This window comes from Berghia stephanieae, chromosome 5 (assembly GCF_034508935.2).
Source record: "Berghia stephanieae isolate SIO BIC M18660-M18661 chromosome 5, UCSD_Bste_1.3, whole genome shotgun sequence".
Taxonomy (NCBI): Eukaryota; Metazoa; Mollusca; class Gastropoda; order Nudibranchia; family Aeolidiidae; genus Berghia; species Berghia stephanieae.
In genome coordinates this window covers 55879830-55904829 of record NC_088364.1, presented here as the reverse complement: position 1 = coordinate 55904829, position 25000 = coordinate 55879830, and the positions used below count along the sequence as shown (strand labels likewise).

Genomic DNA, 25000 nt, shown 5'->3' with positions numbered 1-25000 from the left:
ATGAGGCGAGCGCTTTTTTTTTCCATCTCTTTTTTTCATGTCACGAACCGGAAATATAAATCCCTGACCCCGAATTTCCTTGTAAAAAGGATCCCAATATCGATGAAATTGCGATGTGGTGTAGAAGGCGGGCCAGACGGAAATTTGCCGTACTGTGAAGAAAAAAATCCCCCCAAAAACATGCTCTTAAAATTTTGGTCATAAACTCGCCCTTCAAATATCGATCGATTAAAATGATCCTCATCTTATTAGTAAACTCTCTAAACTAGGACTTCACTGAAGTCCCATGTTTGGGATGGGGGTGGGGGGGGGGGGGGGGGGGTGGGGTGGGGGGGGGAGGGGGCTGTCAGGATGAGGGTCATGATCGATATTGGAGAATGAGTTTTCTAGCAAATATTTTTTTTTTTTTTTTTTATTTTTAAAGATTTTTTTATTTTTCAGATTAGGCAGAGATGGCGACAGACGGGCGGTACAGCACTCAAAAAAAAAAATCCCCACTTAGAGTTGAAAAGCCGAAAGACCGACAATTCTACTAAAAAATAAGGAAAGTATAACATTGATTTGCCAAAGAAATGAACAAAAGCAACAACAACAGAAATCAATGGACCGATCTTTATTCTTTTTTTTTTTGTTTCCCCCCGTCCGATTTGCTTAATCATTTCATGGTTATTTGATGCTGCCCCCCCCCCCCCCCCCCCCCGCCAACCCCTCCAAAAAAAAAAATAAAAAAAAAAAAGAATGATACAGCAATCTAAAGCGGGGCTGCGTATTGACAATCTTACCCATAAAGCATTCGACACGAGGAAAATGAAACTCTCTCAATCTCCTCTCTCTCTCTCTCTCTCTCTCTCTCCTCTCCTCCCCCCCCCCTCTCTCTCTCTCTCTCTCTCTCTCTCTCCAGCCCCCCTCCTCTCTCTCTATTTCCTTCCCCATTCCCCACTCCTCACTCCTATTATCCCTCCGTCTTTTACCAACCGGAAAGCAATTCTCGCACGTCGTTATTTTGCAGACAGCAATGAAAATTTACGGTGGATTAAAAGATGTCTCATTCGTCTAAAGGAAATAGATGTTGACACACCGACTGGATCTAAAAATACAAACATGAGATCTCTGGTCTGATTTGGCCGAATCTAAAAATAAAAGAAACGCATTGGATCACTGATTGGCCGCATCAATCAATGTATTTGTTGTTGTTGTTGTCGTTGTTGTTTTTTTGTTGTTGTGATTCATCGTTTCAAAACGTTGATTAGTCGGAGTGCGGTAGGTGTCAAATACTGATTTAAAGTTTATGACGAAAAATGTAAAATTGGGTTTTTCTTTACGTTAAGAGGCGATACACAAGTCCGGCACTAAAATATTTTAACGACAGCCAAGGTTCATTTTGTATAAATTATTTTTGAATTTAAAGTTACAAAACATATTTATCTTGTTGTAAATTTGGAAAAGTGATTTTTTTTTGGTAACAATAAGGCTCAGAAATCACTGAACCAATCGTCACCATATTTTGCATGGTGTTTACAATTGACATGAAGATGGTTTGAGTGTAATTTGAGATTGATTAGACATCGTGATGATTTTATCGAAAAATCAAATTTGTTTTGTCAAATCCCATCGAAAACATACGCCATTATTTTAAACACGTGGTTGTGTGTAAAGGAGTATGGCAATTTACTTGAATTGAATCAGTATCAGTGGTTCCTCTCATTATTTTGAATACAATCATTTTCTTAAATTTAAATTAAACCATTTTCCGCTCTTCACAATGGGAAATAATTCTATGATAAGTGAGTGTTAGTGATTGGGTCCAATCTTTTGGCCAGGAGTGTTGGTTAATGATTTTCTGACTTAGAATTATTAGATCATAATTAGTTGTTTTTTCTCCTCCTATCTTTATTAGATCAGCTGGAACGTTATCTATGCCAGGGGCCTTGCTTAGTTTAAGATCCCGATGGCATTTTCCACTTCAACCCTTAGTTTGTTGGTGTGTCTTTACTAGGTTCAAAGTTTGTGATGAGTTCTGGACGATTTGTGTTTGAATGCGAGTTCTAGAGTCCACTACAGCATTCTGTCCATTTCGCCTTTACTTCGTCTTGTTTTGTTACAACGACACATTTTTAAAATCTTAAATGGCTTTTGATTTCGCTTGTTTTTTTATTTTTTGGTGAGCATTTTAAGGGTGTTGTATGCATTTTCTAAGATTCCGGTTTCTCATTCCAATGTCGATGTTGGTGCACTGGTCGTTTATCCATTTTTTAAAGTTAAAAAACCCTTTAAAATGGCAAAAACTCTGATAGACTAGCCTAGCATGAAAAGAATAAAAGACTCTTTAAATGATTCGTTGGGTAGCTATTCACACTTCTTTCTCCGTGCCAGACCTTGGGCTTTTGATGCTGGATCTTGTTTATTTTGGGATTATTTTTCACTGCTGAATCCAGAGGAACCGATTGAAACTAAACCCTTATGTTTTCAAAACAACTCAATATCGATCTTTTGTTTTTGGGTGAGCATTAATAATAAGACATTTTGTCACAGCTTCGTGAGTTATAGATAGTTCGAAATTGACGTCACTCAGTTATTTGTTATTGTTTTTTTGCCATCCGCGTTTACGAGTATTTCTCACTTAACTGTATTAACCAGACTATAAACGTTCATGGTTACACACAGTTTTGTGTGTTGGTCCATTATACTTCCGGATGGCAATGTTGTGAGCTTCTTAGACAAGCGCATGCTATTTATATAGCTGGTCTGTCTGACGGACACATTAGAGAGCAGGCACTGTTTTAAGACAAATACTGAAAAGGTGTGTCTGAATGACAGACAAAACAGAAAGAAAAATACAAGAAAAAAAAACGTTATTTCTTGTATTTTTCTTTCTGCTTTTACTGGCAGTTTCATACACACCTTTTCACATATTATCGTGCATTCAATGTTTTATCAAAAAGCTGACTTAAACCAAAACAGGGACTTTTCCAGATGTCAATCTCAAGAGAATACCTATGCATCAGACCTAACCCAACGGATATAAGAAGTCAAGAAAGTAAGGATAACCTTGAGCTCATTGGAAACCCTGGAGACTATAGGAAGGAGATAGGCATATGGGATAACTGGCATTTGTCCAAGTTATAAGTGGCGTGAAAGGCTGAATCGGTATCGTATAGGGTTTCACTAGGCTTTGCCAATGATCGTATTGGTGACAATATGAGCGAAGTATAATCACGGATTATGCATTTTGGGTCTGTAAAATAACTAATCCCTGACAGCCATGATGCATTTGGAGCCGAGCTTTATCCCAGTTTCAATAGTTTTAAACGGGTATTCGCACTAGCTTGTAACCTTTAGATAGGTTATCATCTCAAATACTTTTAATCAGATCGAATAGACCCAAGTGCCCAATCCGTTTGGGTGCGATTAGGCAATAATCAAAATCGATTAACGTATATATTATGACCAAGTACATGACCAGGATGTGAACGAGTATTTCGCGATTAGCAATTGGATTCAATAGTCTGATGCCATGTCGCCCAGCAACGGCGGCCATCGTGGCTCTAAACAAAGACAATCTGTACTTTTTATTCTTAATGTTGGCTAGAACTTTTCATATGTCTTGTGATCAGAATGTGTAAAAGTCAAAACATGATCAGATTTATTTGTTTTTTTTTTCTCCTCTGGATACGCTTTTATGCTCGTCGGAGAAATATTTCATGAGGGCGTCCGCCATTGTTCCGATAGTTTAGAGCCAGTTACTAAGTTCCCATGCGTCATTATGAGGGAAGTGACGTTACGACTACCAACGGTTTACGTCTACAATAAGATTTCAATTTGGATCCAAAGTATGGCCTGCTAGGCAGGAGTAAATATATCACTGTGAAGCGCTTTCTCTCAGGACATTTAGATATACTATCGCACTCTGAAAAAAAAACACAAAAGAAAACCAAATAAAAAAAAAAAAAAAAAAACAAAAAAAAAAAAAAAAAAAAAATCAAACAAACATTAATAACATTTTTTGGCCAGAAAACTTCTTTGAATACTTTAAATCTTTGATCGATTAAAATAACCCTCACCTTCATTGAAGTCCAAGGTTTGGGAGTTTTTGACAAGACGAGGGTCATTATAATCGATCGCTATTTAAAGGAGAAGTTTTTGGCGAAAAAAAATTCAGAGTACGGCAGTGTCTGATGGTTTTAATAAAATGAATGTGGTAAAGACAAACTATTATGTACTAACTATATATCAATTCAAAAGTTAGGATTTCATACATATTTTAAATACAAATGAAAAATTAAAGCTTTTATAAATAAACGATTTAACCCTCTCCTTACCAGCCATTTTCAGGATTTTCCCCAAAACTTCACACCTAACTAACAGAAAAATATATTTTTTTTATCACTCCATCCCAATAGCAGTAAAGTTCTTGCGATACAATAATTCTTTAGCAAAACATGCTCTATAGCACAGTGTTCATTTTCTTTAAATTTTATGATGTATTAAATAAATTGAATGAGAAAAATGTTGGTTGTGTCGTAACGAATGTGGCGATTTTCCTATAGTTGGTAAGGAGAGGGTTAATGACATCCATAACCTTTTCTTTTTTCTACCTAACTGCTATTATTGATAATCATCATCATTATGGAGTATCTCCCTGGACGTGGTCCCGCAACTGCCAACCGAAGCAAGCTTCTGTCCTGCGCCATATTTTCTACATTCAGTCACTAGTATATTCATTCATTCGCTGATGTCTTGTGACCATCTTCTTCTTGGTCTCCCTCTCCTTCCCCTTCACAATATCTTCTAGAAAAAATCTTTTCAAGGGTCTCTTGCTATGTCCAAAAATGGCAAGTTTTAGTTTCTGTATCACCTTGATGACATAAGGCTCCCCAATGCCCAGGAACTCTTTCACATGTTTGTTAGTTTCCTTTACTGTCCAGGGAATGCGGAGAATATTCCGGTAGCATTTCTTTTCAAATGCATAAATTTTATTCTCATCGTTTTTTTGTTTTTTTTTTTGTTTTTTTTTTGTTGTTTGTTTTTGTGATTATCCATAATTCACACCCATATCATATGCTGTTAGAAACATGCATGTTCTTAATATTTTCATTTTCGGTTGGATGCTTTCACTTTTATTGATCACATGATCTTAATGATATAACGTCTAGCCACTGACACCCAATAATTAGTAGATCATCTGATGGACTCGCAAACAACCTGAGTGCAAAAAGGGATGCGCCTGATCTTTTACAGTACAAAGTTTATGTCCGCCTGATCATCATTGTGAGTCTGTGCGTGCTCGTTTGTGTGTGTGTGTGTGTGTGTGTGTGTGTGTGTGTGTGTGTATTAGTATGTGTATGTAAGTGCAAAAGGTTTGATTTTATTAACATTACTCTTACTAATACTAAGACAACTCCAACATCACCTAAACATCTACCCCCCCACCCTTCTCCTCATTCTCCTCCTCTACAACAACCACAACAACAACTACTACTACTACTACTACTACTACTACTACTACTACTACTACTACTACTACTACTACTACTACTACTACTACTACTACTACTACTACTACTACTACTACTACCGCTACTACTACTACTACTACTACTACTACTACTACTACTACTACTACTACTACTACTACTATTACTACTACCACCACCACCCCCCACCACCACACTACTACTACTACTACTACTACTACTACTACTACTACTACTACTACTACTACTACTACTACTACTAATAATAATAATAATAATAATAATAATAATAATAATAATAATAATAATACTGCCGCTACTACTACTAGTACAACTAATTTGAAGGTCCGTATTTTTTCTAGGTCAAATATCAATCTCCAATCATCCAGCAGAAAATGAAAACAAAAATGTGTGTCAACTATTAGATCGAATGTGATAAAAGCACTTACATCATCTATTGATAAAAATCATCTGAGGAAAGTGTTGACACATCAAACGTCCTCTCATACTACCTCTTTTATAAATATAAAAAAAAAAACATAAATATAATAAAGACACATTTTTGTGTATCTCAAAAAGGGGCCTCAGGCCATTACTTGATGGTGCAAGCTTACCAGTCAGTTGATTGATATATTAAAACATTTTCGCTTCAAAAACCGCTGGGAATTTTTCATTGATAACTTTCTCCTTGAGGTAAATGGCGTAAACAAAAATACTAAACATTGTATAATATTTCCTCAAACTATGGAGGTTATGGAGAACTATTATTAAATAATAATAATAATATATTATCATATATTAATTAATTAATTAATTAATTAATTAATTAATAATAATAACAATAATACAATTAATAACAATAATGATGATGATGATGATGAAGTGATGATGATGATGATGATGATAATAATAATAATAATAATAATAATAATAATAATAATAATAATAATAATAATAATATAATAATAATAATAATAAACAATAATAATAATAATAATAATAATAATAATAATAATAATAATAATAATAATAATAATAATTATAATACCAGATAGACACTGTGTCATCCCATATTTCTTTGATATCGATATATAAGAGTAAATTACCTTCTTACCAAAACGAAAAGACGTGAATTATCATTGTACTGTCTTAATACTGAAAAAACAACAACACATTTTTTTGAAAATTTGGCCAGAAAATTCGACCTCCAATTATTGGTGGATAAAATAAGCGACATCTTGTTTTCTAGAAAGTGCCAGGTTTGATAGTTTTTGACAAGATGAGGATCATTTCAATCTACCTATATTCAATTTGAAGAATGAGTTTTCTGGCAAAAGTTCTTAAAATGTTTGCTCTTTTCTTCTTATGAGTACAGATGCGTACTCTCTCTCTCTCTCTCTCTCTCTCTCTCTCTCTCTCTCTCTCTCTCTCTCTCTTTTTTCCCTATCTATCTATCTATCTATCTATCTATCTATCTATCTATCTATCTATCTATCTATCTATCTATCTATCTATCTATCTCTCTCTCTCTCTCTCTCTCTATATATATATATATATATATATATATATATATATATATATCTTTCTCTCTCTCTCTGTCTATGTATCTCTATTTCTATCTATGTATCTATCTATCTACTCGTATCTATCTATCCATCTATCTATCTATCTATCTATCTATCTATCTATCTATCTCTCTCTCTCTCTCTCTCTCTCTCTCTCTCTCTCTCTCTAGCCAGTCGTCATTAATTCAAATATATGATGACCCATCTCTTCAGGGAATCATCCGAGAAATGGGCGGGTGTGTGTTGGACAAAGACATTAGCGCATTGTATTAGGCTTGTGTCTACTCAGCGTGGACTCACTGGTCTAGTGGTCATAACGACTCGCCTCTGGCTCCAGGGAGGTTATACACCAGAGGGCGCAATGGGAAGTTATCGAATGAAATAGCGACGTGTACGAACAAAGGGTAATTGAAATCAATGTTTTAAACGAAAACAAAAGCACACAAAACAAGCCTTTTCCGACTCAAATGTCAACAAATGTGAAAATATTTCTAGAATCAGGTCGAAACAAAACAAATCAAAACAAAAATACAAAGACGTGGGATTTCAATAATCATATTACTATAGATAGAACGAAATTGACGTCACTCAGCTCTTTATCATTGTTTTTAGCCAGCCTTTTTTATGAGAAATTCAATTATCATTGAATTCTATCAATCAGAAAAAACAAAGCTAACAAAATGAAGAACATACAACAAAACCTTAGAATCAAGCAAACAAGCAAGCTGCTAGAAGATTCAGACTGTTAAAAGTAATGAACCAAAATAAATATAACAGCTTAGAAAAAAAATCCCACAAAATACCAAACAAGGAACGTTTTGGACTCAAAACCTTCATCAGCCAATAACAAAAACTTACAATACATCACTTACAATTTAGACAGACTGCAGAAAAGTATTTGACACGTCTGGATGATAATATTGTAATAAAAACTTAAAACCCCAACAAAACAATATTATATCAAACAATCACACTGATACTGGTTCTTATCTAATTTAAATATAATGACTGATTCATCTTGAACATTGTCTTTTGCATTTGGCAATCATTTAGCATAATATTGCCTTTTAGTCCTAAATTATGTGTCCGATTGTTCGTTTTTCGATCATTTATTTTCAGATTTTTTAAAAACATGATAATTTTTTTTTCATTTAAACATCGAATGATTCAGACAGGGACTGTAAATTGTTATTTCCCTCTGGAATGTATGTGCAACAAATTGGCTGTTTGACTTACATGCGTATTATAAAAAATGCACGTTGCCAAAAAAAAAAAAGAAGAAGAGAAATAATGGAGATCAGGTGTAATACGGTTTTCATAATATATTATAATAATTAACTCATTCAATCTTAGAGATATTTGTTACTTTTCAAAATTGGAAAAAAAGGTATTAAAAATGAATGTAACAACAAGAGATGAAGTGAGTAGAAAAGTGCCAGAAGACAATAGAGAATAAAAATTTTCGCGGCGGTGGTGGGGTTTGAACCTGCGACCTTATTGGTACGACAACTCCGCCTGGCAGGTGAGAGCGTGGCTCTACCGTGTGAGCTATCCACGAATACAAAAATATTCGTATCAAACTCAGGTCAATTCTAGAGCCCTCTCTCACCCACTTCTGGAGACCGCCGGTTCGCTCGCCACACAACCATCGCAAAGTTACTTGACCAGCAGTTAAGCTTAATAGCCAATATTGTCAACACAAACATATAACATAGAAACGATTGAGACATTGAGTATGCTCCGGTATATGGGGTGAATTTTTAATTCAGAAAAGTGAGTGGAGCAGGCACTTATGTTGGTAACAACAAGAGATGAAGTGAGTAGAAAAGTGCCAGAAGACAATAGAGAATAAAAATTTTCGCGGCGGTGGTGGGGTTTGAACCTGCGACCTTATTGGTACGACAACTCCGCCTGGTAGGTGAGAGCGTGGCTCTACCGTGTGAGCTATCCACGAATACAAAAATATTCGTATCACACTCAGGTCAATTCTAGAGCTCTCTCTCACCCACTTCTGGAGACCGCCGGTTCGCTCGCCACACAACCATATTATTGTTTTTAGCCAGCCTATTTTATGACTAGTTCTCACTGAATTCTACCAATCATACCATAAACAGTCAAGGTTACACACAATTTAGAGTAGTGGTACGTGATATCCGACTGGCGGAATGCTGTGAGTAAATTACCTAAGCGCACAGCACCAATTCTCATTTAATGACCTCTCCTATGTTATTTATTATCAAAATTGACTATTTTTTTTATCATGATTGGTTCTCAAGTTTTAACTATTTTGCCATTAAGGTTGATCCTTGTGGTTCAGGACAAAGTAAAGCGTCAAAAACTATCTTTTAGTCGAACCGGATGCGTGTCGTAGAAAAAAATCTTGAACTCCTCCAAACAAAAAAATAATTGCTTGTTTTTTTAACACAAAGAATAACGAGGACGCCTTATAATAATAATATTTTTGCCATTATATTAATATTGCAACTAATCCAATACTGGCGTTGTGTTCTTGGGTACGGTACTGTGCACACATTACATTGACTCAGATGTGAATGAGTACCTGGCTGAAGGCAGTAACGGATATCGTAAGAGTGGTAGTACAAAAAGGACGATTACCCGGGGACTTGGGGGTCCCGATAACTCAGTTGGTAGAGCACTCGCTTCACATGCAAAGGACCGAGATCGAGAAATCGGAATAAACTCCGGCGCCATGGGCCTAACGGCTCTGAAGGACTACTCCTAACCGGCGACTGTATGACTTATGGTTTACAGGCTGAATATTTGAAGCAACATAAAGCGCGATGTACAATATTGTCGTTCATAATAAGTGAAAATCATGCTGTCAAAATCTGGTTCCAATCTCATTGGAAGTGTAAAACCACTCTTCCGGAGGGCTGGATTCATATCCTGTGTAATTGATCTTCTGCTTTCAGAGTGATGACATCGCATTTTAAAAATCTAAATATATGCTTATCGTCAATAAAGATTATCCACACTCGCTCTTTTTACACCCCGTTATCTTAAGAATCTGACAATACATCCTGCTACTAACCTATGCCACCTTATGATTCAATATGTAACATATTCATTATCAGTTCTCCGAAGGACTGGATACATGTACACTTCCAATGAGCTTGGAACCGGAAGAATAGAAGGAATGACGTCACGACTTCTCTGTCCTATTAGAAAAAAAGAATTGGCCTATATCACATACCTCAAGCTCAGGGGTGAGGAAGACTCACCAGTCGATGATCACTTGGCCAAATCCGTTCACCCGAAGTAATCCGTGAAAATCCCAAGGAGATTTTTCAGGTTTCTGAAAGATAAAATGAAGAGGATAACTAAATGAATATACATTTTAGCAGATCCTAGAATCTGAAACAAAAAGAGTCTGGGCGGCGCCTTGGATGAAAAGTAATAGTAACCATCAAATAAATGCCACTTGACCCAACGAGTTAATTTTGATGTTCGAGGAATTAAATGAACTATACATAGTTGCTTGCCTCCATTCATACAGCAAAGTACTTCCCGCAATCCAAAAATCTAGCTAACCAATCCCTAATCAAAGTAGACAAAAATACACCCTTTTGCGTGGCAACAACATAATAAGCCATCCAATTCTTTACACGGAGGAATCTAGTTATAATACAGCTAAGCCCCAAGCAATGAAATGTAGCTCTATAGATATAAAAACAAAAAAAATAGAGCAAACTTGGATTGTTTATTGGGAACGACAAAACGATGGAAGCATTAGCTATATGATTTTAAAAAATAATGTTTTGTTTCTTCACAATTTGAATAAAAACACTAGATCTAGATTGTAAAGAAAAATGACGAAAAATTGATAGTCGCAATCAAAACGACCTCCACTTCCAGTCATTATAAAATACCTTCAATCAGCTGCACCACAATTGAACGCACAAATAACTAAAGAAATCAGAAAGCGCAAAAGAGGTAAGAAAGGAGGCATATGATTTTATTTTTACGAAGTCTGGATTCCAAATACGTAGAGCTCTGATAAGTTGAAAACGCTTTGCCCTTAATTCACTTTTTATATAGTCAATGCGTGTTATGTGTTTCGAAAATCAGGTAGCTTAACCCTCTCCTTCTCCGTTCGAAGAACAGAAATATCTGCAGGTATAGATAATCAATCAAAAATCCGACGTCCACAGAAATGATACATGTTGTCCAGAATACCCTTTTAAGGATAAATAATTTTTCCTAAAGAAAATGACAAAAGTGCCTGAAGCGGGTTCACAATGCATTGCCACTTGACCACTTCGCCAAGAGACCACGGCTCGGAAAAATAACCAGCTTTACCCGGATTCAAAATCGGAACGTTGGCTTGTGAGTCGAGTGCTTTAGTAGGTCAACTTCCGTGACCCCACCTATCCTCTGATGAAAGGAAAAAGGGTCATAGAAAGTTACAGTTAGTTCTACATTGCTTCATTCACGACGCAATTCCCTCCCCGATGATAAAAGGATTAGACTTTATCCGGCGAGTCAGAGCTTTACAGGTTAAATGAGATTTTGAAACCCCGTGATGGCAATATTTGTGATTCTTTATGGACACAAGCAGAGAGAATTCTGCCTTGTAGTATAAAATGGCATATCTAACACTTTCATGAATCTGATAGACTTATGATAAAAGCGTGCGTTAATGTGGCTTTTACAAGAAGAAAATCCCGTTTCGGTTGGAGGTTCTTAGCTCTCTCTCTCTCTCTTTCTCTCTCTCTCTCTCTCTCTCTCTCTCTCTCTCTCTCTCTCTCTCTCTCTTTCTTTCTTTCTTTCTTGAATACAAAATAAATATTCGTATCAGTTGAAATAGTGCAATTTTAACATTATTCAATGTCCAAATCTTATAATGTACGTCACTTTTGTTTGGGACACCAAGAACTTCAATGAAGTCAAAGCTGCTAACTTCAAACTAATGATAAGCCTAGGATTTTGCAGTGTAAAGCCAGAATGTTAAATTATGTAACCCTCAAATCAATTAATCCAGCATGAACGGAGATGGAGGAAATGGACTTTAAAGTCAAAATTATCAGAATTAGGAGCGCCTATTTTTTTAATTCTTTTTTTTTTTTTGAAGTTTAATTAAAATAGTATTAATACTACTAATAAAAATGACAATACCAATACTACTACTACTACTACTACTACTACTACTACTACTACTACTACTACTACTACTACTACTACTACTACTACTGCTACTACTACTACTACTACTACTACTACTACTACTACTACTACTACTACTACTACTCTCTCCCCCCCCCCCCCCTCTCTCTCTCTCTCTCTCTCTCTCTCTCTCTCTATATATATATATATATATATATATATATATATATATATATATATATATATATATTTATATACAGTCTTCAACAATAGCATTTCTTTTTAACTTAAGCTTTACATTAAATTTGAGGGATCAAGTTCACTTCGACATGGTACCGTCTTGAGGCGATTGGTCACAAATGTTCAAGGGTTTGGTTGTAATACGACATTCAAGTTTCTTCAACCATATAAAGGCATGCTTTTCCAAAACTGCCTTCGCTGAGGGATCAATATTTTCACTGGCATTTAAACTGGACAACACAGGTGATTCCTGTTGACATCAGGCATCTTATTCGATGGATTATCTGTAATATTCTTTCATGAAATGCACAGGCGACGGTATCTAATAATGCCGTTGGGAAAGGGTGTAATTTAATAAAAACTGTGTCCATGAATTGAATGTGCTGCTATGCGATCTTGTGGTATGACACTCGCTTTCGAATCGGAAGGTCCTGGGTTTTAGCCTCGCTCGGCGCATAGTTGAATTCTTGGAAAAGGCTCTTTACTCACACTCTCTCACCATAATCAGGTGTAAAATGAGTACCTGGCCGTTAACAGCGTTGTCACTGTCCTAAAGAAATATCGCCTAACCGGGTGTCATTCACGTCCTACCTGCTAAGTGTTGCTGTTGGTTTGGGACCCCTTGTAAAGTGCTTTGAGCACATTTGTGGAGGTTGCGCTGTATAAAATCTCAAGTTTAAAAAATATAAGCTAAGAAGAAGTTCATTCGGCGCGTATCTAGTATATTCAGAACTTAAATAAATATGCATCAGAGTCTAAAGATAAGAATTGACCGAAGGCAATTTGTTATAAGAATGTAATAGTGTGGCGCTCTTCTTCGATAAGAGCACTCAATGCATACTCATGAGTACCAATGGAATTCATTTATTGATTCAATGAGGAAATGACATTATTATAAACATGGCTTGTACTATCAATACATTTAAACCGAGCAGACATACATGTATTATTTAGAAAGGTGTTTTGTTTTTTTTTAATTTCATCGAGAGACGAGACAACAGCAGATTCTCGAGAGACTGCATCAGATTAACTAATTTATTCGAGATGGAATACTTTTTTATTTCATTTTGATGTTTTTAAAGAAAAAAAAATTATTTCAACGAACAAAACCATTTACAGTTGAAGAAAAGTTTTTCATTTGTCATAATAATAATAATAATAATAATAATAATAATAATAATAATAATAATAATAATAATAATAATAATAATAATAATAATAATAATAATAATAATAATAACAATAATAATAATAATAATAATAATAATAATAATAATAATAATAATAATAATAATAATAATAATAATAATATAAGGAATATTATAATTTAACCCAGGACCCATCCAATCAACAAACGGAAATATGCACGCGAGTGGGAAATAAGCAGCGCGGAATTTATTTTCACTTCTTTGATTAATACTGAAAAAGTATCAAGTATCAAGGAAGATTGCAAGCTTAAATTAGAAAAAAAATATCTCACGTTGTTCAAAGATAAGCATGGAATAGAATGAAGAATATAAAAAAAAAGCCACTCTAGGATGTCTGAACATTCCATTGATAGGATTACTGAAATCCAAGGAGATGTTGGAAGAGATTCTCTGCTGATACTGACAAAACACACTTTAAAATTTTGACCAGATTACTCTTTCTTTATACATAGAATTAATAAAATTGACGTAACTCAGTTCTTTGTTATTGTTTCCAGCCCGCCATTTTAATGAGTTGTACCATCAGACTATAAACGTTTAAGGTTACATATAGTGTTGTGTCTTATTATGTTTTTATCCGACTGGCGGATGTTGTAGTATTTTGGCTAAACGCTCTCTCTCTCTCTCTCTCTCTCTCTCTCTCTCTCTATATATATATATATATATATATATATATATATATATATAGAGAGAGAGAGAGAGAGAGAGGGATAGATAGATAGATAGATAGATAGAGAGAGAGAGAGAGAGAGAGAGAGAGAGAGAGAGAAAGTTAGAGAGAGAGGGAGACACTTTCTTTTAATATGAAGGAAACAGTGACTTATGTAGCTGCATTTGATAGTTGGTGTTAGGAAAAAGGTGGTGGCTATGTTGAACAGCTAACACATTAAAGGTACTAAAGAAACTTATTTAAGTGACAGACCTTCGACCTTGTAAAGTGTAAAACACATTACCTGATATATATATATATATATATATATATATATATATATATATATATATATATATATATATATATATTATGTATAACTTGATTGTAATGACTTACAACTATATAAAATTCTTAAAGTTCATTCTAGTTGATCGATTCCATTTACCGGCCAACTTGTAAAAATACGTATTTTCCAGGGAACCCCACTTGTCTATGAATGTTTTCTGTAAACAGAAAATACGCTCACAGTCTCACCGGCCAGCAGATAAATGGACATTCCCTGGCACCTAAAGTAAACACATTGATTAACAAAGCAACAATGGATTCCAGGACACTGTGGGATACTTGGAAATCAGATCGCTGACCAACTGGCAAAGGCAGGCAGTCGCATGCAGCAACCCTCCCCAACGTACTCAACAGGAGAAATTAACAAAATGGCCAAATTTATCCAGTCTCAGAGATGGAGAGAGAAGCACCCAGAATACAACATGAATGACCCAATCAAGGTGCTCGACAGAAAGGAACAGGTCATCATCTTCAGACTGAGAACTGGACACAACCAGTTAAAGGAACATATGTGGAGGATGTCCAGAGCAGGTGCCTCCGGACAATGTGACTGCGGACTTGAAAATGAAAATGGACATCATGTCCTAATGGAATGTCCAAGGTACAACCAGTTGAGAAGGAACTTCTGGCCTGACCCAACCCCATACTCAAAGAAGCTGTACGGCAGTGAGGACGACCTCAGGACCACTGTGGGCTTCATTCACCAGACCGGACTGACCATGTGACGTGACGGGAACGAAGAAGAAGAAGAAGAAGATTAACAAAGGCGTCTACAACATCTATTTCAGTCTTCCAAGATAACCGTGTCCAAGATATTGCTCTGGTACTACACAATTGATTCGATTCAATTCTTCTGTCTCCTCCTCTTCCTCAACCACGTTCTTCTCTCTCTCTCTCTCTCTCTCTCTCTCTCTCTCTCTCTCTCTCTCTCTCTCTCTCTCTCTCTCTCTCTCTCTCTCACCCTCTGTCTGTCTCTGTATGTGAATGCGTGTATTTGCTTGTAGGTCTTTCCTCCTTTTTCTATTTAATATTATCTTTTTATTCTTCTATCAATCTACCCTTTTCATTCATAACATATTTACATACCTTTCAATTTTTATATCTCTCAAGCTCTCCAACTGTATACACCATCAATCGTATCAATTGATCATTCAATCAAACTAGCTATCAATCAATTTATGTGTCTTTCTCTCCATTATCCTATCTTTCTTTTTTCTATTTGTCTCTCCATCTATCATCTGCCTATCTACCTATTTATCTATCTATATATCTATCTATCTATGAATCTATGTATCTAATATATCTATCTATCTATCTATCTATCTATCTATCTATCTATCTATTAATATATCCGTCTGTCTACCTATATATCTATTAATCTATCTATCAATTAGCCTATCTATAGCTATCTCTCTATCTATCAATTAATCTATCTATTGCTATCTCTCTATCTAACTATTAATCCATCTATCTATCTATCTATCTATCTATCTATCTATCTATCTATCTATCTATCTATCTATTAATCCATCTATCTATCTATCTATCTATCTATCTATCTATCTATCTATCTATCTATCTATCTATCTATCTCTATCCTCCTCCCAACCCTTTATCACGAGTGACCACCACTACTTGTTTTGCCTCTGTCCCATTCATAAAAATTCTCCCTACAAATTACTTATCGACCGCTACATATAGCTACAAGAATATTTCGATATCATTTTTAGCTCAGGTCAATCCGAGCTAAAGGAGAATTTAAATTGTTGAGACAGTCAATAAACTATGTATAAACCACAAATTTACTACGATATTAATGTTAAGTCAATTCAGACAATCAGGTATTATGATTGAACTAGATAACAAATGAATTTTGAGTGAAAAGGGTTAAAATAGAGATTTAAAAAAAATCCCTCAACAAAACTCATTCTATTTAATAAAAGTACCTACTTGGTTCAACTTACATTTTATTAGCTAAGCTTAAAATAAATTTTGAGCACCAAGTATCTCCCTATTGAATACCGTTTTGACTCAATTGGACAGACATAGGAATATATATATATATATATATATATATATATATATATATATATATGTGTGTGTGTGTGTGTATATATATATATATATGCGGCTACGTGGTCTTGTGGTATGACACTCGCCTTCGGATCGGAGGATCCGGGTTCGAGTCTCGCGTTGAGTGGTGCATAGTGGAGTCCTCGGAGAAGGCTCCTTACTTTTTTCACCGCACCCAGGTGTAAAATGAGTATCTGGCCGTGAACAATGCTGTCTTTGTTGGAAAAATAAACCAAAACAAAACAACTTGTAATATCGCCTAACAGGCGCCGTGTTTCTTTCAACTTGTTTAGTGTTGCTGTTGACTGGGGATCCTTTGTAAAATGCTTTGAGCACATTTAGTGGATATGTCTCTATAAAAATACTAGAAATACCGTTGAACCAGTATCATAATCAAAACGGCCAATGAAATGAGTTCATTACGACACTAACATAACATTGTCATTGCCTTAACCCTCTCCTTTCCACCCATAGGAAAATCGTCACATTCGTTACGATGCAGCCATGAACTCGAATTTAAAACTTTGGCCAGAAAACTCGTCCTTCAAATATCGATCGATTTAAATGACACTCGCCTTGGAAAAAAAACCCAGCTGTGTTATATCTCCTAACAGGCATCATGTCTCGTCCTACATGTTAAGTGTTGCCGTTGGCTAGAACCTCCTCGAAAAGCACCTTGAGCACCCAGTGGCTATAGCGCAATATTAATGCTCACATGTATATCTCTTGGTGAAAAATATTATAAAGAATATACGAACACCGTAACGTTTGTAAAGGATGAATATGACAAACCTACGGACAAAAATTCACTGGTTATTCTTCATGTTCATTTTAAGAGCCCCACACTGTCCATTATCTAGAATAAACTATAGGCGTCTGCCTTCATAATTATATTAAGCCACATGTGTGTGAGTGGTTATGAAAGTATGTGTTCGGGCGCGCGCGAAATGTATTTGTGTATAGGGGATGGTTTCATGGGGGAAGGGGTGGGTGGCAGGAGCTGGAACAGAGATGCTAAACCAGCTTTGTAAAATTTCCTGAACTTTTCACGACAAGTAAATTGGGATAGAAAAATAGACACACGTAACCGAAATGTACTGAAAATAAATATGATTTGAACTCAACTCAATAAAAGCATTGAGATCCGGAATTAAATCAGGGGTTTTTAACTTCAGAAATTACGGAATTTTCCGGAGCGTTTGTATCTTTGTGCTGGAGGGGATGGAAGTGTGGTAAGTATTTATGTGTTTATTTCATTTCTGGACAGTTGAGTGGTACTAATTGAATGCTTAAGCCGCAGGCAAGTGAAATATTATAATGGTTATATTAAATATACGTTGTTTAAGAGGATGACGTGATGATATCAGTATGCGCTTTAAATACGATGAGAAAACCTTAAATCATCATCATCGTCATCATCATCATCATCATCATCATCATCATCATCATCATCATCATCATCATCATCATCATCATCATCATCATCATCATCATCATCATCATCATCATCATCATCATCATCATCATCATCATCATCATCAATATCATCATCACCATCATCATGATTATCATCGTCGTCGTCGTCATAATAATAATATAATAATAATAATAATAATAATAATAATAATAATAATAATAATAATAAAATAATAATAATAATAATAATAATAATAATAATAATAATAATAATAATAATAATAAAATAATAATAATAATAATAATAATAATAATAATAATAATGATAATAATGATAATGATATATGTGATATGATATGATATGATTTTTAATGGGCTAAAACAGGCTAAGGCCTTTAAAAGACCACGACTCGTTAACATGTCAGCATTGCACATCCATTCCAAATTTTAGCCATGAACATTTTAATTTGATTTGCCAGCGGTCACGCCAAAGGATCTAAATAACCAGTGCGAGGTATATTAAACATCATATAATCCAAGTATTAAATTTTAGCAATGACACTAACAAATAAAAATTGAGAATATAAAATATGTAAGTTTTTAAAAAATTATAAGCAAATGTAAATTTGTACAGTTTGATACAAGCAAACCAAAACAAAATAAACAACAACAAAAAAAAACAACAACAAAAAAAAACCAAAAAAAAAACCCCAAAAAACAAACAAAAAACAAAACAAAAACAAAACAAAACACAAAAATAATCATAATAGAAAAAAAGAATTCATTTTTAAAAGTTAAATTAACATTATACAGACATCGCCCCAAACGATATCAAACTTTACAAAATCAGTATTTATGTGTCATTCATCATAATCAAACATCGAGTTGAATGTTTCTGAGTTTACTGTGTCAAATTTTAGTTTGTTCTAGAAGTTAATAGGTATAAATGTAAATGAGTTTTTTTCTTCTAATATATGAAGAACAGCTTTCTTTGTATAGCTTGTATTCATCTCCTCTGGTGAATGAAACATGAGAGAATCTAAAAAAGGTCTCCTGCATTGACATTATACTCATTATGAACAATCTTGCATTAATGTTTACGATCTCCTCGTAAGCGCTTATACTTAAGAGACGGGAGTTGTAATGTCCTTAACTCACTCAATCGTAGAAACTTTTATTACTTTTCAAAACGTATTAAAAATTAGCATGTACATAGATAGTTTTATTCAACTACCATTGACATGAAAAAACTATAAACACTAGCTTTGCTACTACGCCTATAATTTGTCTCAGAATGTAATAAATAGGCATAGGGTAAAAGTAACCCGGGTAAACTACGGATATAGTCGGTGTTAGGGCTGAGTGGGTTAACCTGTCAGCATAAGATAAATATGATAATTCTGTTAGTAATATAGTGGTTCTTCTCGGAACCTATCTTAAAGTAATGGATTGACGTTTATAAAGTGGGCTCCAAATACTGTTACCATATTCTAATACAATACGTACATTGGTTTTTGTATAAAGTAATAAGTGTGTTTGCGTCTAGATACATCAAACTTAAAATATTATACCGACCACTCTGTTAGCTCTTTTATATAAGTTGAGATGTGTTGATCGACGTGAAGTCAAACATAATTCTTAAGTCCCTTTCAGAATCAGTGGTCAAATTTGTGAATCCTTCATCAATCAACATAATAAACATGAGATGGATTATATCTCCCCATATGCATGACCATTCATGTGGAAATATTGAAATCAATTTGCTAATCATTTGCCCGATGGAATATCGAATACAATCATTTTATAAAATATCACGTTTATCAATCGGGGCCTATATATTTTTGTGTCATCAGTAATATTTTGCTCTGAGATTCAACAACATTTGGTATATCATTAATGTATAATACAAATATGAGTGGTCCCACGACAGTACCTTGAGGCACACCACTTGAAACATTGCTATATTCCAATTGTTCATTTCCAACTATTATCTTTGAATACAATGTGTAAGAAAAGATATAATCCAATGATATATATTTACCCTTAAACCGTAACCTCATAATTTTAGAAACAACATTTCATGGCGAGCAGTATCAAAATATTTTTAAAAATCTAAATATATAATATCAACATCATTTTAAGTGTCAATCAAATTTCTTAGATCTTCCCTTATTCAAGTAATTGTGTTATACAAGCTCTTCCATTTCTAAGGCCATGTTGTGAATTACTTAATAAGGCATTTATTCAATGAAAGACATAATGCATAACTCATAGACTCCAAAATTTTACAAAGTATACATGTCAAGCCGATTGGTCTATAGTTAGCAGTGTTGCAGCGATCACCCTTTTTAAAAATTGCTGTAATATTTGCTACTTTCCAAACACTTGATACTTCACCAGAAGAAATTGATTTGTTGTAAATGACCATAATAGGAGAAACAATTTGATGAGCTACCTCTTTTAAGAAATAAGGATGTGTTCTATCCGGTCCCATGCTTTTCCCATCAAGGCCATTTAATTTTTCAAAAACCTCTTTTTCAGTTATACAGATATCCGTCAAGAAATTATTATTCATTCTGTCCACAAATTCAGAAACATTTCCCACTCTCTCATCCACAAAAACACAAGAGAAAAAAGAATTTAGCAATTCTGCATTTTCTTTGTCATTAGAATTTTTCTCCCTTATTCTTATTTGATACATTTATTCCAGATTTTAATTTCAGTTACCTTTCATCATCATTCCAAAACTTTTTGACATTTGTTTTATATTCTTTAGTGATTGTTCTTTCAAATTTGATTACGGCTTCTTGTATTGAGCGCTTAGTCGCATTTCTACACAGTACATATTTATTCACACTGAGATATGCTTTTTTGAAACTTTTTATAACATTTTTGCTTTCTATTTATAGTTTTCTTGATATCTCTAGTCAGCTATGGTGGTCTTTTATTAATTTATCTATCTTGAATGGGTCGCAAAGAGATTCAATTAAAAAAAAATAATTGAAGAAGTCCAAAGCGCTTTGAATGTTCACATCCACTATGGTAACCAATCAACGGAATTTAATTCTCTCCTAAATGCATCATAATTTCCTAAAAAATAATTTCTACGGGGTTTGGGATCAGTTTCAGCATCTGTATTGAGTACATTGAGAGATATATGTAAAACATCATGGTCACTTGTCAACAGGACATTAATGATGAATTGATCCAATGCTCTTCATTAAATAAAAATAGATCGAATATATTTCTTTGTTGATTTTGTCTATCTTCTGTAGGATAATTGATCTTTTGAATTAGATAGACATCCCATATTGTCTCTACAAAGAGCAATTCAGTGTTGATATACCAAATATCATCCCATTTAATTAATGGTAAATCGAAGTCCCCCGTAATTAGAATAGGATCAAATTGTCTCTGATCTAAAGTTAATTATAAAGTTCTAAATTGTTCAATGAATCCAATTTATCAACCCCATGATTTTCGGTAAACATGACCTATAGCAAATGATAGATTGTTATATTTAAAAGGTAAACCATACACTCTCTTCAACAAAATGATTTATAATTTCATAGACCTCAAATGATTTTAAAGTGTAAATAGATACACCTCTTTCATTTGGATCCTTACAAGAAAGTCATAACCGTCAATCGAAAATTCTAAATTTACATCAATTTCATTATAGTGTTTTGGCATTATTTCAATTAAACAAATGATTTTGGGACAATATTCGTTTATCAATTTATTAAATTCCACCCTTTTGTTGAAAAATCCTTTCACATTGATATTTATCATACAAAAATCAGAAACATCATCGGCGGTGTTCGTGCCGAGTCATCCATAGTTGACAGCTTCTAATGGTGCTCACAATATTATGTTATGACGATCGACCCAATCGGCAAAGTCCCTACCACACTCGTGCACCGTCGCGAACTCACCCGGAAGCTTCGTCACAACATATCTATCAACTAGATGCACTGCGGTTTCGGGTTCTAACCCACATCGTGTACATGTGTCCACGGTATGTCTGGATCAGACTTCCTTGATCTACGTTAGTGTCAGTTGACGCCGGCGTTGATGTAATAAAAAGTTGATCGAAGGTCCATGTGATCCACGTGAAAATACAGCCCTTTGTGTATCGCGTAGTATGTCTGGTGTAAAAGAGATTGTGGTATTCATTCTGTCTGCAGGTTGGTAAAGTGATGAGTTGGTCATTGATGTCGTCTAATTGTTCGTCAATGAAGATTAAAGATTCCAACACTATTTAATAATAATAATAATAATACTAATAATACAACAACTACTACTACTACTACTACTACTACTACTATTACTACTACTACTACTACTACTACTACTACTACTACTACTAATAATAATAATAATAATAACAATAATAATAATAATAATAATAATAATCATAATAATAATAATAATAATAATAATAATAATAATAATAATAATAATAATAATAATAATAATAATAATAATAATAATAATGCTGAAAACTTATATAGCGCTATAACTCCGAGACACCAGACTCTAAGCGCTTAAATTACAAATTACTTTGGCTGAAACATACTCATTCACACACACAAGCACACACACACACACACACACACACACATACACATACACACACACAACACAACACACAACACAAACCAAACCTATCTTGCTTCTCATACCATCTACTAAAATCGAAACAAATATGTTTTAAGCGAACGTTTAAAAATAGACAAAGATTCTTTTTCACGAATGCTCTGCGGTAAGGCGTTCCAAATAGTGGGTCCGAAATGAGAAAAGGATCTCATTCCAGCATTTTTCCGAATTCGAGGGACAACTAGTTTTGTGGAATCACTGGCCGAACGTAAGGGGCGGGGTTTTGAATATCTTTCAATTAGTTCTGAAAGGTAGGAAGGGGCAGTACCTTCAAGACAACGATACACTAAAACACAAGCTTTGAATTTAATTCTTTTCCCAACAGGCAGCCAATGCAGGTCATGAAGTAGAGGTCCGGCAGAGTCGCACCTACGCTTCATGAATACTAGTCTGGCAGCGCTGTTTTGGACAATCTGAAGACGTTTCAGATTGTATTGCGAAACGCCAAACAACAGAGCATTACAATAATCCAATTTCGATAGTACGAGGGACACAACCAGGTGCTTGGTCACATCCTCAGATATGAACCGTCTAATGGAAGCAATCTTTTTTAGTTGGAAAAAGAGAGATCTAACCAAATTATTAACCTGATGCTCCATCGACAGTCCAGAGTCTAAGAATGTGCCAAGGTTTTTCACTTTGTCAACAATTTGAATAGAGGCATCCCCCAACTTCAAATCTGTTTCACTTTTCCACTTCCTGTTCCCCACATACAGCACCTCCGTCTTATCATCATTCAGTTTCAGTCTGTTCTCATTCATCCATTTCTTAACACTTTGGATACAATTTTTACTATTGGCTGATACTTCTTGTAAATTTCTCGTATTGGAAACGCAGTACAATTGCGTATCATCAGCGTATTGATGGTAAGACAGACCAAAACTTCTGATGATTTTAGACAGAGGGCCAACGTACAAAACAAAAAGAACGGGTCCAAGTACTGAACCCTGGGGAACCCCACAATCAAGAAAGATTTCCTCCGATCTATATTCATCCACCGTAATAATCTGTTTACGATTAAACAAATATGACCTAAACCAATCAAGCGCTGCACCAGACACGCCATAAGTAATTTCAAGACGTTTGAGAAGAAGATTGTGATCAATAGTATCAAAAGCAGACGATAGGTCAAGCAAATTCAGCAAAGAACATGAACCATTGTCTATGACAGAGAGGAGATCATTAACAACCCTAACAAGTGCGGTTTCCGTCGAATGATGTTGCCTATAAGCAGACTGACATTTTTCTTCAAGACAATTATTTTTAAGATGAGACAGTAATTGTTTCAAAACAAGCTTTTCTAAGATCTTAGAGAGAAAAGGAAGATTAGAGACAGGGCGATAGTTTTTTAAGTTCTCTTTATCGAGATCAGGTTTTTTCAAAAGGGGTTTGACATGAGCAACTTTGTAAATGTCTGGTACAGCACCTGACTGCAACGAATTATTAACAATACATATAAATAATAATAATAATAACAATAACAAGAGACAGAAATCAATATATTTCATTTATTTTTACAAAAGAAATGTTAAGCTAAGCTTAATCTTTATTTTTAAGCATCAAATTCCCCCTGACAGAATACCATTTTGAGACAATGAGTCACAATTTGAGACATTATTGTATATTTGACGAATTAAAAAAAGGGAAAACTGACAGTCCAGCAGGCAAACAATGGCGCCATAATAATTATCATTATCAAGGCTCTTGTTATTGAGACAAGATGGGATAAGCCAACTGTGCGTCACTAGACTGAAGAACAAATTGTCAAAAAAATTGATCTTTTTCTGGGAGGCAAAAAAAAAAACAAAAAAAACCGGTCAATATTCACTGTCTTTAAAATTCACTGAAAAAAAATAATTTGTAGTTAATTTTTTTGGCTAGAAAACATGAATTCAAATAACGTTCGATTAAATGACCCTCATCTAGCCAAAAACTCTCAAACCTGGGACTTGCCTAAATCCCAAGTTGCGAGTTTTTGACAAGTTGTAGGTCATCTTAATTAATCGATATAATTTGAAGGACGAGAGTTTTATGGCAAATTTTTTTTTATAGATACGTTCTTTTTACAGAGTACGGCAGTGTCTTGGGCTCATAATATTTGACAACAAACACTGTAATACTTTAAGTACATGACAATGGCATTTCTTGAGGGTGGATAATGTTGTAATTTAATAACAATATGAATATAACATGAGTGAGTGGATTTCGATATCATAATATTTTTCCCACAAGTGAATTCAAATG

At 34.6% G+C, this 25000-nt stretch overlaps 1 protein-coding gene across 2 annotated transcripts in view; it reads right to left on the bottom strand.

The window, feature by feature from the left end:
* LOC144973254 (cGMP-dependent protein kinase 1-like) overlaps window positions 1–25000 on the bottom strand; it is a 329273-nt gene that overhangs the window by 237295 nt on the left and 66978 nt on the right. For both annotated transcript variants that reach the window (XM_078915484.1, XM_078915485.1), the window contains exon 2: window positions 10254–10355. The gene's annotated coding sequence lies outside the window, so the exon portion shown is untranslated. The remainder of the gene's footprint in view (window positions 1–10253; window positions 10356–25000) is intronic.